Below are 17,873 nucleotides of genomic sequence, written 5' to 3' on the forward strand. Positions count from 1 at the left end.
GTCGCGCGCGCGACTGCAAAAACGTGCAAGCAAAAAATGTTTATTAAAAATTGACTCGGCGGTCGTTCGCCTAAAGAGTGTCATAAAGGGTTGAGCGCGCGAACAGAGGACGACGACCGGAGAGACGAAGGATCGTTCCGTAAATTCGAGAAATTTTAAGACGAATGAAGCAGCGTGGGTGTGCGGCTATAAACTCGCCGGTGTTTACAGCGTTTCTCACCGGCCGCTGTCTGGCCACTGGAAAACGCCATAAAAATCGCCGTAAAAATCGCCATAAAAGAGGGTTTTCGACAAGCTTTCCCGACAACTGGGAAACATTGTCAAAAAAACCGCCGATTCCGTTACGGACAGTAGGAAAGGCTTAAAAATGGTGTTGACCACCTTTCGAGTCCGACTGGCAGCTCCGTTGCAGGGTTTCTGCTAAAAATATTCGTTTATGGCAGCCCGCAACGTATACGCGTAGACGGGGCGTAGACGGGAATGCGACTGAGACTGCAAAGATTGTCGTGGACGCGACAGGTATACGTCTACCTGAAAATAACGCCCGAAAATTGGGCCGATCGTTATTTACAGCCGTTTATTGTCATCCCCGCCCGCCGTTCGGCCTCTCCATTCTGAACCTTTGGCCACGGAAATCGACGAACAGATTTAACAGCCTGTAGTAAATTTTCACATTTCATAATCCTCATTATATTTGTTCGCTTTTGTTTCGAAAGGACATGGTCATTTCTTGCGACTAGTCTTCCCTGCGAATGGTCGAATAAGAATCAGGAAAATGTGAAATTCCCAGTGCGAGTAAAACCGCTTCGTTCGTTGCTCGAGACAAGAATAAAGATAAGGTTATCGATTGCGGCACGAAGAAACGATCGAACAGTTCTGTGAGCGAAGACGAGCGTTTTAGAATTTCGTTAACCCTGGGTACCAGGATCGGGATCGAGACAATGCCCTCGAGCGCGAGACTTTCCCAGGTTACAGGATAATTCGTCGATTCTCCGGTTTCGCGGTAGTTTCCGTGGTAAACGAAATCTGTTCGAACCAACCGAGAAAGACTCCCGGCCGGCGGCGTTCTCTTCCGGCCTCGGTGTTCTATCGGCTAACAAATATTTGCGGCCACAAAGAAGTCATCCGATATTTTAGCTCCACTTTGAACAAGTTGGATGCCCCGCTGACCCCTGTGTTGCTCGGACAGTGGGACAACGCGAAGATCTCTCACGTTCCCATTTTCATTCTCTTCTCGTCTTCGGAAAAAAATGATCATAAATGGTCACAACCGAGCAATGTAGACGGAAAATTAAGAGATTCATAATTGGCAATTCGTCAACGACGAAAGTTGAGAAGAATACTAGTATCTCCTATGCAACAACTCGATTAATGCATCAGGTAATAGAATAGGAAATTCGAGGAAGAGATTCGCACGGTTTCCAAGCGTCGACCAAGTTTCAAAAAGGAGTATCCCGATCGAAATTCAATCGATTCCTTTTCGAGAAGAAGCAACTTCCTTCCTGCTAACGCAGCTTCGACCTTTGTCCTAGAGTAATGGAAAAGAAAAGGTGCTGGTGAGAGGGGCGGGTAGGAGGGGACTAGATCTATTTTTCGGTCCCCTCGCTCGAGACTCAAGATCCCTGTAGGTCCCGGCATTAGAAGCAATCCATCCATCCGTCCGTACGTTCGCCGCTCGAGTCCATCGCATAGGAGAGCGTGGGAGTGAGGGACAGGTGGCTCGAGATATCCTACCGTAGGTATCCTGCGCCGTTCAGTAGCACCTTACCGTATATTCGATATTTCTGTTCCATATCCCATAGGCACACCTTGTGGGAAAGCTCCTCCATGGATCTATCTCGACTGTCCCGGGGAAAAGGGACCGCGATCGATTTCCCAATACGCCCACTATCCTCGCCTCGCCTCGCCTCGCCTTGCCTCGCTTCGCCTCCCGAGGCTCTCGAGAATCGGTTTCCCCCGAAAATTCATTTTCACGGTTCCGCGTTAGCTTCGAGAGCGAAAACTGTCGGCAAATCGTCAGAATCGAAAGCTTATCCGCGCTAAATCCACTCGATAATCGATCCAAGTATCGCATGATCGACTACTCGCATCGGCTACAGGCTGTCGATCGCATTGCTCGCTTTTGAGAACGGCCGGTCTCCGATGCAGGATCGTTTATGGAGAACCTGCTCGACGATCGACTCGGTCCATTCCTTTTTCAGCAATTTTTCGACGAACTTCATGCCGCCTCGTTCGCCTCGAATTAATTGCTGCCCGCTGAACGAACGAATCGCTTCAATCCCAACGCTTTGGCTATAGATCGTCGAAAATAGAGAGCTCGGCTCGGATCGTGTCTCTCCCGTTCGGTAACCACGGTTTCTGGGAACCGAGAAGGGTAGGCGCGAGAAGGAATCACCTGTGCAGGTGACGTCGCGGCCAGAAGATGGCCGTAACCGCGTCTCTAAAAATAAACCTGGCACGTACGAACGACCGCGGAATCCTGAATGACGAAATCAAGTTCCGTTACAAATTCTTGGAAGGAACCTTCTCGCACTGTCCTGCGACGAAATTTTTCTGGGGAATTCTGGCATCGCGACAAACCAAAAACGCGTGATACGCAATTTCGGCGACTTCTACAGTAGCAATGGACGATAATCGCCTCGATGAGCAGGCTCCGGATCACACGCGCAATAAAAGCCCGCCAGTAGCAGTTCTCCGACCATCCGTAGAACATTAGTGGTCATCGAGGAAATGAGGTGAGGCAAAAGGGTTTCGGGCTTTATCCTCGGAGAGAACCCCGGACTGGGTCAATAATTTAGCAAACAAATTTGCCGATGACTTTCCAGCAGTAAATTATTCGGTGTCGTTCAGTAGTGGACATCATTGTCGACGGCCGCAGGCAGGCTCGGTTAACTCCTTCTTAATCTGCTTGTAATCCCAATCGTATTTCATTTGTCTTGGGACAATCGGCTTCTGGAACGCCCAAGATTTTCAGAAAACTTGACGAAATCTCTCTTGGAAAAGGACGACTGTTCTTTGAAACTACGAACGACGATTAGGGGTCCCACGGGTTCGCGACGATGGCGGATTGAATTTTCTTTTCTCGGAGGTAATGTCGACGACGTAAGAAACGTCGTGAAAATCGTGGCACGGTCAATGTCACGGCGCGCCGCCGCCGTTGCAAGAAGCGCTAACCACTGTAATAGCTGCAATAGCTGCAATAGCTGCAATAGCTGCAATTTCGTTCCCGTTTCCTCGGTTCGGCCGCGGTTATCACGTAATTTTAGGTTTCGCCGCGACTGTTGTCCTGCTCGCGTAACTTTTGCGACCGAAGCGAAGCGACGCAACGGCCATGGCATTCGACCAGCTTCAACAAGTTGCTACGATTCGCGCTCGGCGAGGGTGTGGCATATTCGAATAAATATTTCCCGAGGCCAGAATCAAATAAATTACATGGACAGAGATGCCGGTGAAATAAATCGAAGACATTATTGAAACAGATAAGCAGTCGATTGGAAACCGATTCGATCCCCTGATAACTGTGAAACCGAGAGCCAGCTTACGTAATGGCCTGACGCTAAACGCGTCGAGGAGATGCCACGGTAGCACTCTCGACTTAAAGTACTAAAACGATGCGGCGAGCGCAAACGGAAACTCCTCGAGGAGCCAGAATAGTTCTCTCGGCGAGGCAGAGGACCGGACTACGCGAGAATTACGGTCGCATAAAGCTCGTTCGATTATGCGATCCGCGCGCAGCACAGCGTTCCGTCTCGAATCGAGTCGAAGCTAAATCATCTCCGCATTCCTCGATCGGCAGCGGAGGGTATCGGACGAGCGAGAGCCGATCTGCACCGTGGACACGAGGAATCGTAGATATTTCGCGACGTTGACCAGCATTCTTGACAGGCCAGCGAACCAGGCAGATCGCAACATCTTTTCCCTTTTCCTCGTACATGCCTACATTCAAAACCCACACGATTATCCTCGGTTTTTCGAAGTTTCATTCTAGTACGATTCTCCTCGCGTCAACGAACGGGAGACGTCCATCTTTTCAAGACCAGTCGCTTAAGCTCGCGGTTAATTAGCCACGATTAGGCCAATATCAGTTCGCGTTCGACGCACAGCCCACAGTTTTTGCAGGCTCACCTGATCACGGGACTAACGCGGCCGAGGCCTAAATCGATCAGAAATATCGGCAAAAAGAGCTGGGAATGAGTCGCATGAGTCGTATCCAGGCAGGACGAAGCCCTTCGAGGCTCACCAGAAAACCTCTGCTCCCTCTCCCATCTATCTATCTATGTCTCGTCCTCCCTGTCTCTCGTAGAAGGAAAAGAGAGTGAGCCAGCCGAAGGTGAGCTTGCAGTGGCGCAGGGCCAAGCGAGCCGAAGCGGACGAGACGAACGAAGCGAACGAAGCGAACGAAGCGAACGAAGCGAGCCAGCCGACGTGGATACAAGAGCGTTGTTAGGTCATTGACTGCCGGTGGCCACCGATCCGCGAGCATCCAAGGACAGCCGCTCCGACGCCTCTTTCGCGATCTCCTTCTCCCTCCTTGCTTCCGCTCCATCTCTTTCTTCTGGTTGCTCGTGTTCCTCCTTCGAGAATCGCCTTTCTCTCTCCCTCCCCCATCTTTCTCGTTTCCTTCATCTTTTCGCGGTTTTACCTCCTCTCGGTTCGTTTCTGCGCCTCTCGAAAAAACAATCCCGCCACGCCGAGCCAGAGCCGCGCACCAGCTATCTCCAGGGACGACTTCATTAATCACGTTGGGCGGTTCTCACCGTATCGAATCTGCTCCGCGAAACCGGAAACTCGATTTTCGAAGGAGAATTTCTTCGGGCGGGAACCGTCTACCGCGAGAAGTCGAGGGCGTTTCCACGGATGCACGCGCACGTGCACGTACCTTATTTTCAGCAATGACATGTGCGAGCCATCGACGAGGGCCGAACGCATCAGGCGAGATGAATGCGAGCGGAGACAAAACGTACGCACAATGCATTCGGGTCATGGGAAGAGGCCCAACAGTCGCCGGTTTTACAGCAGGTACACCGTCGTGTCGTGGTCGACGCTCGTTCGTGCCACACGCATTTCCGCTTCGATGCCTCTTCTTCCGCGAATTGCGCTTTTAGATGCGAACCATTAAAACGACTCGTGCCTGCGAACTTCACCGCTGCCGCCGTTCTCTGGCCCAGCGAATGACCATTGAACGGCCCGAGGACCAAGCGCCTCGAGGTCGAGGCGTTTCAACGTAGACACGAAGTTCGCGGTTCGAGCCAGCAATCTTCCCGAAGGCGATTCTCGCGACACGTGCGAACGCCTCCGACGATAAGGCTGCGGTTCGACTCGCTCGAGACGGTCGCTCTCGGCGAGCGGAACAATATGGAAACGATATTTGCTAGCAAGTGTATTTACTCGCTTCCGCAAGCTGCTCTCGCAGAAGGTGTACGGCATACGCGCGCTGCGCGCTGCGAGCACGCGGCAGACGATGAAATATTTAGCACTCGTGCGCAACTTGTATAGCAATTACGCGTGGGGGCCATAAACGCGTAAAATCGGCGGTCCAGTAATTAACCGATTGTCACGAGAAATCTTTGAGAATGCCCGGTCTCGATCGTTAAACGACCAACCGGCTTGTTACGATTTCGACAGCGCGGCACGACGGCCAGTTTCCACGAACCAGTTGCCTGTTGGCAGACCAATTTGCACGATCGTATTTTATAGAAGCCGTTGAGCGTGTTCGTTTGTGGCCATCCCGTATCCCTGCAACGAAATTAGATCGCGCATTAACTGTGACCGCCATAAACCTAGGTAGAAAGGGCTCGTTGTCGCTTCTGGGAGGGTTGACACGGCTGAGATCTATCACAATTTCCCTGTCCGCCGGAAAACAACGGCGCTGTTATACGACTCGGTTTACGGTCTGCCAAAGGATTTCCTACACCACGGACCGCAATTAAATTGCGTGTCCATTTGCCTTAACTGTCCGCACCCTTCGACTTCGTCTCCATACCTCTCCCTCGCCGCACGATTTTCCCCGGGGTAAACCATTGTAGCAAATAGTCGTAATCGTGAGCCCGTTAGCTTTGCAGGGCAGGGAATTTTAGAGCTACCCTCGGCCGTTTTATTTGTTGAATGGAAAAAGATTTTCCGCATCGGTCTGCATAGCAATTCGTCGACGCCTTTCTATCCACGAAAGCGTCCTATAACTTGTCCGTGCGAGTAACGCGAAAATTGTCGAAGATACGGATAGGTGAATGCCTCGCAGTGACGTAATGTGTTATAACAGTCTCCGGATGCCACGCCACCTGATTTCTACTTCTTCCGGTCTATGCGGCCGCGAGCCTTTCGATGCTCGAAAAGAAGCGGATGTGAAGAAATCGGTCAATCGTTTTCCTAACGCTTTATTAAGAGAAGCTCTTATTGTCGCGACGCGACGTCCGTATGATTCCGAAAGCGGACGGTATATCTGTAACCGTTGTACCTCCGTTTCCGAACTAACACTTGTATTCGTTGGCAATCGAAGAGTGAACAAAAGAAAGTGCGAAAATTGGTCATCTGTTTTCGACCGTCTATTCGCATGACACACGACGCGACGGTTCGATTGCAAACGGATGGAAACGGAGGTGGCGAACGGTGGTCGGAGTTTCGTGAACAAAAGGCTTGGATCTCCGGTGCCTCGGCACCAACGATTTTTCTTTCTCACGAAACCGATCTGGTTCTCGTACACGCCGCGCTCTCATTCAGAACACGTTCGAACGGCTCATAGAAAACGAATCCCATTCAATATTCACGATCCCCCTTCTTGGTCCCTGGAAATGTCTCGAACGAAACCCCTTTCAGCTCGATCCCGGCCACGATCTCCACTCCGGCCACGGTCCTAACGTGAACAAGCGTTATTATGGCGACCCAGATTTTCCTGTGCACGCATCTGCCGCGAAAACGACAGAAACGCTACGATGCGACGTCCATCGTTTTACGTCATTAGAGTGCTAAGCCAGATTACAGGTGCTTTCGTAAACATGGGTAATGGATCTCAAAGCAAATCGATTTATTTGTCCAGTCATCGAGATATTTTTGCATCCGTCTATTTGAGATGCAACGGACCGCTGGAAAATATCTGGCTCGGCAAAACAAGCTGCGACCACTGCACCGAGAATAATATTTACGAAAGAGAATCGAGCGCTCGATTATGCCGAGGGGGGAAAGCAAGTGATCCGTGTATCCTGACCTTCTCCTGGTTATAGTCGAGTGGCGAAGGCCGGTCTAGCCGAGGAGATCGGAAAATGCAGCGGCGACTGCTGCAGCGAGCCGCTTTCTAGAGTGCTTTGCGCGCTCGCGGCGCTCGGTGCATCCACACGTACAATGGCCTTGACCGTTTTCTCCGTGTGTGACACCACGGAGCACGGTTGCACGCACCGGCTCGGCTCGGCGCGGCTCGGCTCGGCGTGCACGCCGCGTTCGAGACTTCGTTATCTGTGAACTTTGCGACGTGTACGGGTTCGGTGCGCATAACATTCTCCACCGTAAAAATTAAATCGAGGGCACGTTCATCTACTCGAATTCTTATCGAACGATTCACTAAACCTGTCCGAGCTGTACCTAAAATCAGAAATGCAGGATCAAAGCGATTCCGGACACCGGCGAGCAGGGGTTGAATAAGGAGGAGAAGAAAAAGAAAAAGAGAAGGACAGCCGCGACGAGTGCAGTTGCGAAGCAACGAACAAGACGAGGTCTCGAAGGCATCCAAGACCAGTTTCCCCGTGGCTCGGCTACGGTATCCGCGATGTCAAGAGCAACGTTAGCCCCCCTATCGGGCGGAAGTGTTTCACCTTGCAGCGAAAGCCAGCGGATCGCAGGTCCTCGTGGAATGCTTGTGCTCGCTGCTGCACCGCTGCTCCACCAATGCTCCACCGCCGTGGCAACGCGCGGAATGCAAAATGCATTTCGGGGTGTGGCGTGGCAAGCCGAGCGAACGTCTTACTGACTCACATGCACGCCTCACCTCGAGTCGCACTGTATCGCATCGCATCGCATCGCATCGTATCATATCGTATCGTGTCGAATCGAATCAAATCGGTCGTTTTAACCGGGCGACTGTTAAAAGACGAAACCGAAGAAATCCGATTGAATTAATATGAGATTATCCGCGTCGTTTGCGAATGTTCATTTTCATAAGTCGTTCCGTATACTTCTTGAAAATCGAACGAATATATCCTGTCAATTTATCCGAATACATGACTAGCCGATAAAAATGTCTGTGAATTTACAGTAGACGCAGGTACGCGGAATAGCGCCTGCAACTGCAGCAATGCGTACTCGTCGCTTGCTAACCCAGATTGTTTTCTTATTCAACGATCGTGCAGATACGAAGCGCGAGGCCTTGATCTTGATAGCTCGGGGAACAGAGAGAGAGAGAGAGAGAGAGAGAGAGAGGTTCGTGCGACAGAGATAGGGGAAAAGCTCGACGGACGAGTGAAAAAGCGGAGGAGAATCACGTTGGGCGCGAATGATCGATGCCACACGAGACCGATCTCTCGCGATCCGATCCACGTGTTCCGATCTCGGTCGCGCCACCGCTGCCGTGCCAACACCGAATTAAAGTAAATCCTTCGGATAGGACCTTTCAAACGAATACAAAAATTTCTGTTTTTCTAAGGAAATCGACGAACGCAGAACAGAATTCGTTCGAGTTTTCGGGATGGCTATACACAGCGATCGAGAAGTCGAGACAGAGGTGTGCGTTCCCCGGTGACGTCAGGCAATTTCGAGGCGATACGTGGCACCTATGCACGTTAAAGGCCATGGCGACGGAACGTCGGAATAAGACGAGGAAGGTGGAACTGGTCTCGGAGCCGCGGACAAGACACTTGTTTACTCGGACGATCGTGGCCTCCTTTTCGGTCGTATACCTTCGCTAATTCACTCGACTTCCTCTGGCCCCTCCGTTCTTCTCTTATTCCTTTCGTTCGTTCCTTCTTCCCCTCTAGCCCCTCTGCTATAGCTACCCTTTCTACCCTTCGGCCACCTCTCCCGCTCTCTCTCTCTCTCTTTCTCTCGATGTCATCTCGAACCTCCGCTCGGTTCGTTTGGTCGGTAACAAAAATGATTGCAGGAAACAAACCTTTTCTGCGTCGATCGCCGCGAATCAAATTTAACCAAATTGAAATTTTAACGAACCTTTCTGATATTTGAAATTCGTCTCTATAGCGCGGACCCATAAAATCCGGAATTCGCGCGCCCCGTTTAATGAATCGGAAAGCTCGAGCGAAGCGAGAACTCGCCGGGTATACTGAAACGAGAACCGGGCATTCCTGTTCGCTAACAGGATAAAGGATAAACGTGTCCTTGAGTGCAACTGCCATCTCTGGTGGCGACTTTGCGGTACTGAAACGTACCGTAGGGCCTTTCTCGGTTGCCAAGCCACCTAGAACAGGCACAATTTGGATCGCAGAAAAATCGACGCGTTTCCAAATAAGAATGCAAGAAAAGTTAAAACCCTAATGAGAAAAAAGAAATAATTGCGCGACAGCTACACCTGGTCAGCCTAAAATTATTATTACATCTGCTCGGTCGCGTCCCGTCCCGTCGATCGCCTTCCTGTGGCGATCCGATCGATCCTGGACGTCTCGATAACCATGACAACTACTAAGGATCTTAATTGCGATGGCGATCGTGAACCGAGGCATGGCTCGCGTGGGCGTCCATTTACTAGATTACTGGAAACGACCGATCAGAAGTCCTTTTATATCCTTTAGGAATTTCGTTCGAGAGCTCTTGCTCCTTTCCAAGAACTAAACAGTCCAAGGCGCACGCGGTTCTTGCGATGGAGTCGACGCGAAGCGGCGATGCTTCTCGTGCAAACGCTATTAAACCCTCCCAATGTACACGATGATGCTCGAATATCTATCCGCTGAAATCTTTTCAAGGATAAACGTCGCGCACGAGTCGATCCCATCGCTAGACCGACTTCGAGCTCGGTTCGTATGCTCTGTTGCTTGCTCGCCGACTCGCTTGCTCGCTCGCGCGCGCAATTCTCTGAGCAAGCGGAACGTGTCCTTGACTGCACAAGTCCGCTATGTCCTACACACCCACCTACCGGACGGACACCGTGAGCCGGACCGGACCACTCTCGAGAGTCAAGAGGAACGAACCGCTCTGGCTCCTCGGCTCTCGTCCCTCTTCTTCCCCGGTGGCTCGCCAACGATCTGTATCTGTACACGCGAAGGAGCGAGGTCCGATCAAAAAGGAACAGAGCAGGCTGCGAGAAGAGAGAAAGGGTAAAGCGAGAGAACAGGCAGAACGGGGCAAAAGGAGGCAGAAAGAGTATCGGGCGACCAGCAGCCAACGAAGGTACAGCCGTTCTAGCGGCTGAGGAGCTCTTAACGAGCCAACGTAGGTATACACCGAGAACAGAGCAACTGCGACCTTCCGATCCCGTTTCCATCCTCTTAAAAGTCCTTGCTGGATCGCGAGCCTTTTCTCTTCTCCGCTTCAATTCAGGGCCACCTTCGTGGTTCTGTTCAACAAATGGAGCAACCGAGCCAAAACTCGTGAAGAAACTCCAGATCTTTATGCAAATTCCTGCTCCTACGCATAATGTGACAAAAATTCGAGTTATAGAATTCGTGGGTCGCTTTCCTGTCTCACCGCATTGAGAGAGCAAGTTTGGTCATGCCGCCGGAGGTGATAGAAACGTGGTATTTCCGATTCGTTGAACTGGAACCCAGACCAACTCTACGAGATTCGCTTCGCGATGCTCGATGACTGGAGACAGCTAGTTGAGTCTTGGAAGGAAAAGAACTAGGGCCGTGGCAAATGTCGGGCGACGATGTTCGATTGTCTGCCGAATATCGCCATTCGGTGTAGCACGATCGTTTTCTAGATTTTCAGAAAGCTGACGGCCATGTGATAAACAGGCAGGAACGAGTACGTTGCTCCCATAACGCTTTAAATCGTCACCGTCTTCCGACAATTACGGCTGCCGCGACGATGCGCGGCACGGCGACCATACTAATTGGATCTCCGACCGGAAACGAAACTTGACCGGAAATCGGTCCGTCGTTTCGTCATCGGGAAGGAAGCGTGAATACGCGATCGACTTCCAGGCTTCTACGAACGACTGCGCAGAGAAGTTGCACCGTATTTTTGAATCGGTTGCACTCAACATTTGTTGTGCACACATATGTCTCCATATCAGCGTATAGCAGGTTTCATCGATTGCAATCGCAGAGAGCAGCGCGCGATTAAACATATAACATTTGTGCTCGATACATCAGATAAGCTGCCCCGGCGTCTCGAAGCTCGCGGCAGAGCTACCGATGGCAGCTCGACACAATTTTCGCAATAAAAATGACTCTTCAATATGGATGAAGCGATTATTTCATCGGGAGTGCGGTTCACGCGCGACACACTTGTGACTCATTCATTCGAGTGCCGGCACGTTCGAATTCTTTTCGTGTCACAATCTCCTCGACATCCGAAAACAACTGACCACGAGTCAAATTTTACGCCTAGTGCTTTCAGGATTTGTATCGAAGCAAGCCGCGTACGCTACCGTTGAAAAGATGGATGGACACCTGGCGGACTCGGATCAATAGCCTATCAAGAATACCGCTCGGGACAGAACAACTTGGATGGTCCGTGAACGAGCCGAGTCAAAGGCCGTGTTTCTTTTCAACCGTCTATATTTATTAGCTTATTTGCCGAGAATTAGTATGGACATTTTGTTGCGTGAATACCAGCGCAGAGAGGGGATTTCGAACTCGGGTACCAAGTATTTCCTGAAGAAGTACAGCACGATGAACGGCCCTAGGATCGAACAGACCGAAGATTGAAGGATCCAGAATATGAAATGAGGAAGAGAGAGAAAGAGAGAGAGAGAGAGAGAGAGGCGCGACAGGGGGCGAGTGCGGCCGTTCGACAGGAAGAGTTACTGCATCGTTGAGAATGGAAAAACTAATGAGAGGCCGCGTGTAATTAGCGGTCGTAGAGTTTCCTAGTCGCGACGTGACGGTCGAGGCGGCACGGCAGGAGGGAAAAGATGGGAAAGGAGGGAAAGGAGGACTCGAAGAAGAGAGGAGGAAAGACGAAGCTATAGTAGTTAGAAGCAAGAAGCAAGAGGCGAGAGGCGAGAGGCGAGACGAGTCGGTGGCTTGAGAGACGAGAGGGGGCAACGGAGAGAGGGCCACTGTCACTGCCAGGGCTACGGTGAGGTAATATCAGATTCCATGCCACGAGGCAGGCGCAGGCCGCCATCTTGGTGTACGCTGTTCTCCGCCGAGACCACACCGACCCGAATGCCTTCCGACTCGTTTACGGCGATTCAAATTACACAATTCTCCGCGCTTTTCATTTTCCGATCGGTCTCACCTCTCCGGTGAATAATATCGGTCGTACCTGCGGTCGTGAATCATGACGACAGCCCTTAGGAACCCTTCCTCAAAGTACGAATTTCTGCGAATCCTTAAACAGCGTCAAAACCTAATAATATATCGATGGAATTTAAATTTGTCGCGTATTCTCTCAGTTTCTCGGGAGTCATGTATATTAACTTCTCGCCCAAAGACTGAATATTTATAATCCAATTCGTGTGCCTAAGGTATCTGTATCTCTCTCGTAGAAGATTAATCGAATACGACGAACATCGGGCGCCCGCTTATGTAACCCTGATTTATTTCGTACCGATTTACGACCGGCAAGAATGACATTTGTCGATTCGGGCGAAAAAGTAGGAGAACCTAATGGAATGAGTGGCCTTCGATGGTTCTTAATCGACGTCTCGCCACGGTGAATATAAATTTCGAATTAGACAAGGGTCCGGGAACCGAATGGAGCCTAACATGGAAAGGAGAACGAGTTCATGACGACGTGCTCATTATGGTCGACCCGATCGGTCAACCGAACGACGAATTGTCTCTGGATGTGGCTATCAAAAAATCGATTGCAGATATCTCCATTATTTTGCAACTTAACTTTTACAATTTGTCTAAAAACACGAGAAATATCTAAAACAGTCAAATTCCGAAACAAGAATTGTCGGGTGTTAGAGGAGAGCCGACAGACAGTGGGAGAGCGATTCGCTCGGTTTCGAGCAAATGAGAATTAAAAACGAAGAGGAGACGGCAGGGTGGGCGGTCGTTGTTTAGTCAGGACAAGAAAGGGCGATGACACTTGTCCGAAACGAGGCTTCCACGTAGCTGCAGAAGCCGCGAGTAACGAGTAGCGAGACGCGATCAACTTGATCGGGACAACGGGACAACGGAACTCGTAGCCTTCGCTAGCTCGGCGGTAACCACTAGGCAGAGAGTGTGGTGTACTCGGTTGATTCGGCCAGAAACGGCGCGAGAACAGAAAGAAACCCAGGAAACGGAGAAGGAGAAGGAATTCGGTGGCGCGACCGAGTCGGAGATACTGCGCGCAACGAGAGAATGAGAGAGAGAGAGAGAGAGAGAAAGAGAGAGGGAGACGGGTTGCAGGAGCCAGAAGAAGAAAGAGACATCTGAGATGCAAGAAGACGAGAAGAGAAGGAGAGGAAGATCGAGAAAGAGAGAGAATGGGACAGGGGAACGTGGCATCGCAGGACGTTCACCTTTCCTCTATGGACTCGTGAGCAAGAGCCGGCTTCGCGCGGCCGCCATTACACAATCGTCGGGTTCGCTTGCTTGCTTCTCCTTGGCCGCCATCTTGGTACCGGTCGGTGCGTCAACCACGGTTCAAGATCTTCACGGTGAAGGTCCCGAGTCCCGAGTCCCAAGCAGGCTTGCGAGACTAGAGACTCGTGACTGGTAACTCGTGGAGCCACGTCACAGCAACGGTGGAACCAAAACTTTGCTTAGATTTGCCAAGAATTGCCAGGACTCGTCTGCCTCGGTTCCGTCGAGATCGAGGGATATTTTTCGATGGCCCTTCGTTGGTACGCAGACTGCAGTTGATCCCTATGCATCTTTCGTTTCCTAAGGATCGATAGCCGACGATTGCAGTTAGATAACAGATCCGACAACGAAGATAACATCGAGTCGACCGCGGTAACATTAGGAGAACCGATACCGTCCACTCGTCTCGCTTTTCTCAGAGTCACCACGCTGTTGGGAACTATTTATAGATCGATGTCGATCTGTCCGATATAATTACCAACGCGAAAAACGCGTTTCTGCGACATCTTTTTGCGACGTTCGTTAACCAATGCGCTCCAATCTCTTATAGTACCAGAACAGTGAATCGCGACCGTTCTCGATAACAATAATTAATTCTCGTCACGCGTTCGTCGACGAAGGACGATTCGGTCGAATATTTAATGCTTACGAATTGATGAAATAATCCCGCGAATGGACTTAAATCGACACGCTCCAGTCGCTTTGCAATCAAGTCGAATTCCGAGAATTTATGATAATTTCATGGATTGTTTGCACACGAGTCCGATCGATTCTGATGTAGAGCACCTTTATATTATGCTTTGAACAATTGTTAGTCCAGTGGAAAAAAGCGCGAGAGGGAGAGAGCAAGAGAGAGAAAGAGAAGGAAGATTCTGTCAAGAAAATAATTAGCGGCTTCTCGGACCACGCTCGCAGATCAGAACCCAAGAAGTGATGCGTGCTGGAATTACACGGTTCTGCTTTCAAGCCGACTCCGCAATGAGTTAGGGAACACACGGAGAAGATGCATTTCTAGTATCTATCGTCGCATAGACGGTATACCACTTCTTTATCAAGGTGTAGCGAGTATCGCGGTGTCTGACGCGATTACAGACGGCCGCGATCCTGGCGATTTTCCATCCGCTAATCAGCGAAATAGAATTGAAAACGGTCTCGCTTGTGCCGTACTGTGGGAGATTTGAACGCCCGGGTAGGAAATGCAGGCTAGGAGCGCGTGTACGCGTTTGGCCAGCCCACGTATCGGCTTCATCGTGTCTTCTCTCTTCTGCCTTCTGCCTTCTGCCTTCGTGCGTGCGTACATGCGCGAGTGCGTGAGCGACCGTCCTAAGAATAACACGAAAAACTACGCTGTCAAGTCACGTGGCGGGATTACGAAACGGAAACACGGTACAAAAATTTGATGAAGAAGTCGATGAACTTTCGACTCGAAAACCGGAAGAATCGACGATTAATGCTTAAGCGCTCGAGAGATCGCTCGATATTTTCATAAACGGAAGGAGACGCTGTTGCGGTCGATGCTGCGATATCAAAAGGAACTGTGTATGTCTGCGTTTCGAAATCGGTGAAAGAGTGGCTAAGTGAGATGACGGAGGAAGGATCGACGCCGATGAAACGGCGCGAGGCAACAGAAATTCTTGGAGTATCGATCGTAAAACGATCAAACGTTTTGTTTTACTCGGATCTCTGTCCGCGAAGAAGAAGCGAATTGGTATCCAGTGGACGCGGCTCAACGCGGCTTTGCTCGGCTCGACGAGCGTGGTAACTCCGCTCTTGTTAGCCGCCACGTTGCCGGCTCTACAAATTGCGAAATTCCTCTGCGTACCTGTCGGCCATTCTGGATATTCTCGCAAGTATTTCAAGCGAGTCCACGGCCGTAAATCTCAATGACTAGGCCAGTGCACTGACCGTTCCTATCGAGCCATTTCGGCTAAACGAGCGGTGCCTAAACGAAATTTGTCTCGATCGACTATCCACAGGAGTTTAACGTCTCTGGCAAGGTTTATCGGTCGCGGATCTTATCGCGGACTTTCGAACGGCTATCGACGCGCTGACCTTAGATTTTCCTCGTTGACGAACATGCCTCGGTGCCTGAATACCTGAATGCCTGAATGCCGCGTGCGGGCCTCTGGCCAACGAGGAAGAGTCACGGATTGAATACGCATGAGGACCGGTCCTTTGTGCGTGCAAAATCGACGAGCCGACCGAGCAACGTTAACCTCGGTGTAACATGAAATCTTTTATTTACTCACCAGCATTTATTCATGCAGCCTCGGCCGTGGATAAATGGTCGCATCCACCGGTGTTTCTTCATTTTCTACGCCGGTATCGAGCGATGTCGTAAAGCCTTGCAGATCTTAACAAGATGCCTCTGGAACAAAAGCGGTACCATCAAATATTTCGAATTCGTTGACGTCTAAACACGTTTCCCAACATCACGATTCGTTATACGACCCAATAAAGATGTAATCCAGCACTGTAATTTGCTCGATTCCGGTAACCGAGACTCTACCGTGTATACTGTGAAATCGATGATTTTCAGATTAGGAATCATAGGTTCTAGACAATTTGATTTACCGAATGCAAAGCAGCAGTCCTATGACGTTTCTCGGGACGGAGCCGTGCGCGAACGTGAACGTGAATGTCCGTGCATAAGTAGGTCGGTCGGTTTGGTTGCCTGTCCCGTTACCGAGGAGAGACACGTGTAATAACAAGAAATTACGCGGCTCCTTCTATTTTTCAAAGCGTTCTCACACATTTTTCTTCCCTCGCTTTCTTTCTTTTATTTATTCGCTATTTAAAAACCCGCGCAACACGGCGGCGAACAACGACAGAGAGCGACAGCGTCGTTCTTCAAGACAAATTCGTTGTCTATTAAATTCAAATAAACGACGATGCAATAAAGTGCCTCGTTACTGTTCGATTATTGCACCGCTAATTCCGCGTATTGTCGCGGTGTCACTTGTAGCGATGAATTAATTCAGCCATCGCATTTGCATGCCAATCGCATGCTAAGCGACGTATTTACGACACACCCGAGTAGAGGCTCCGAGGAAAAATCGCGGTGACTCCAAATTGGTGCGTCGTCGAAAACCGGCTTCGCCCGTAAACTATATCGTAATCTCTGACCAGTTCAGATGATCTCGCGCGATCCTAGATATTCTCGTTTAGTAGTTTATCTGCTGAAAACCGGTGGCCCCTTTCGATACGCTTAAATCGACGAGCTCGCGTCGCGTAGAGTGTTTCGCAACCTTGACAAAAAAGAACTTCTCATTTCTTTACACACAATGCGCACGTTAGTCGAGCAAGCCCGAGTGTCTCCCGAGCAAAGAAATCAGAGATATCAGAGTGCCGCACCGTCTTCGCCTTCGTTAATTTCTCGCTTCCGTAGATTGGTGACGCGATGCAAGCTGAGGCCAAGTGAGACCAAGTGAGATGAGATGAAGCGAGACGAGATGAGACGAGGCGAATGGAAGCAACGAAAAGAGAAAGAGTAGCCCCTCTCCACGCAATGGTGTGGCGCGATGTGGCGCGGCGAGTTACGCCGTTCAGCTGTAATAGTCGGTTGAGTAAGAAGAAAGCGGCCTTGCGCTACTTTCCATCGTTAGATAATATCGGTAATACAATTTTCTCCGTCTTCGGAACTCTCGACCGTAGATCGCGAGCTCCGAGCATCAATTGTCCACCTTGTACCGATGAGAAACGACCAGGGATACGGTAACGGATAAGGGAGCGTGCAGCCACGATGCTTCGACGGTGTTTTCGAAGGTCGTTCTCGGGGCTGATTCCAAGGATCGACTGCCAAGCTTGCACAGGGAAGAACAACCGTCTAGAAGAAGCAGGTCTCGAAATTCGACGGGATTCGGGATCGAGATATTGCCGGGTTCAGTGGGTCAAGGTTGTGGCGAGAGTTCCAGAGTGATCCGTCTTGGCAAGGCCCCTGTCTGGCAGTCATTCGCGATGGAGAAAGAACTCGGAGAAAGAGCGCCGGCAACCGAGTAGTATCGCGGACAGCAGGAGGTGAGCCGGAGAACAAGAGAGATGGACGCGGAGGAGAAAGAACGGAAAGAGTAGAGAGGCGAGGGGAGTCTCCATGGGGAAGAGGAGAGAACGAGAAGGCATCCTTCCCGTCGCGTCCCAACGTCCCGAGTTCCGATCCCGTCCTGTCCCGTCCCGCTCCGTCCCGCTCCGTCCCGCTCCGTCCCGCCCCGTCCCGCGCCAGAGCGTCGGCGTAACACTTTTACGGATTAC

General features: G+C 50.7%; 1 protein-coding gene across 17 annotated transcripts in view; it reads left to right on the top strand.

Moving 5' to 3' along the window:
• The window catches only part of Ppan (Brix domain-containing protein peter pan), a 47,352-nt gene that overhangs the window by 15,593 nt on the left and 13,886 nt on the right, over positions 1–17,873 (top strand). For 7 of the 17 annotated variants that reach the window (XM_078194923.1, XM_078194925.1, XM_078194938.1 and 4 more), the window contains exons 2-3: positions 17,014–17,191; positions 17,280–17,642. The exons of 3 other annotated variants lie outside the window; for them this stretch is intronic. The gene's annotated coding sequence lies outside the window, so the exon portion shown is untranslated. Of the gene's footprint in view, positions 1–8,629; positions 8,874–9,682; positions 10,366–12,052; positions 12,186–14,486; positions 16,008–17,013; positions 17,192–17,279; positions 17,643–17,873 lie in introns of those variants that run through there. 7 more of the 17 variants (XM_078194926.1, XM_078194924.1, XM_078194928.1 and 4 more) reach the window with 7 other exon arrangements.

The sequence above is a fragment of the Augochlora pura genome, chromosome 11 (assembly GCF_028453695.1).
Source record: "Augochlora pura isolate Apur16 chromosome 11, APUR_v2.2.1, whole genome shotgun sequence".
NCBI lineage: Eukaryota > Metazoa > Arthropoda > Insecta > Hymenoptera > Halictidae > Augochlora > Augochlora pura.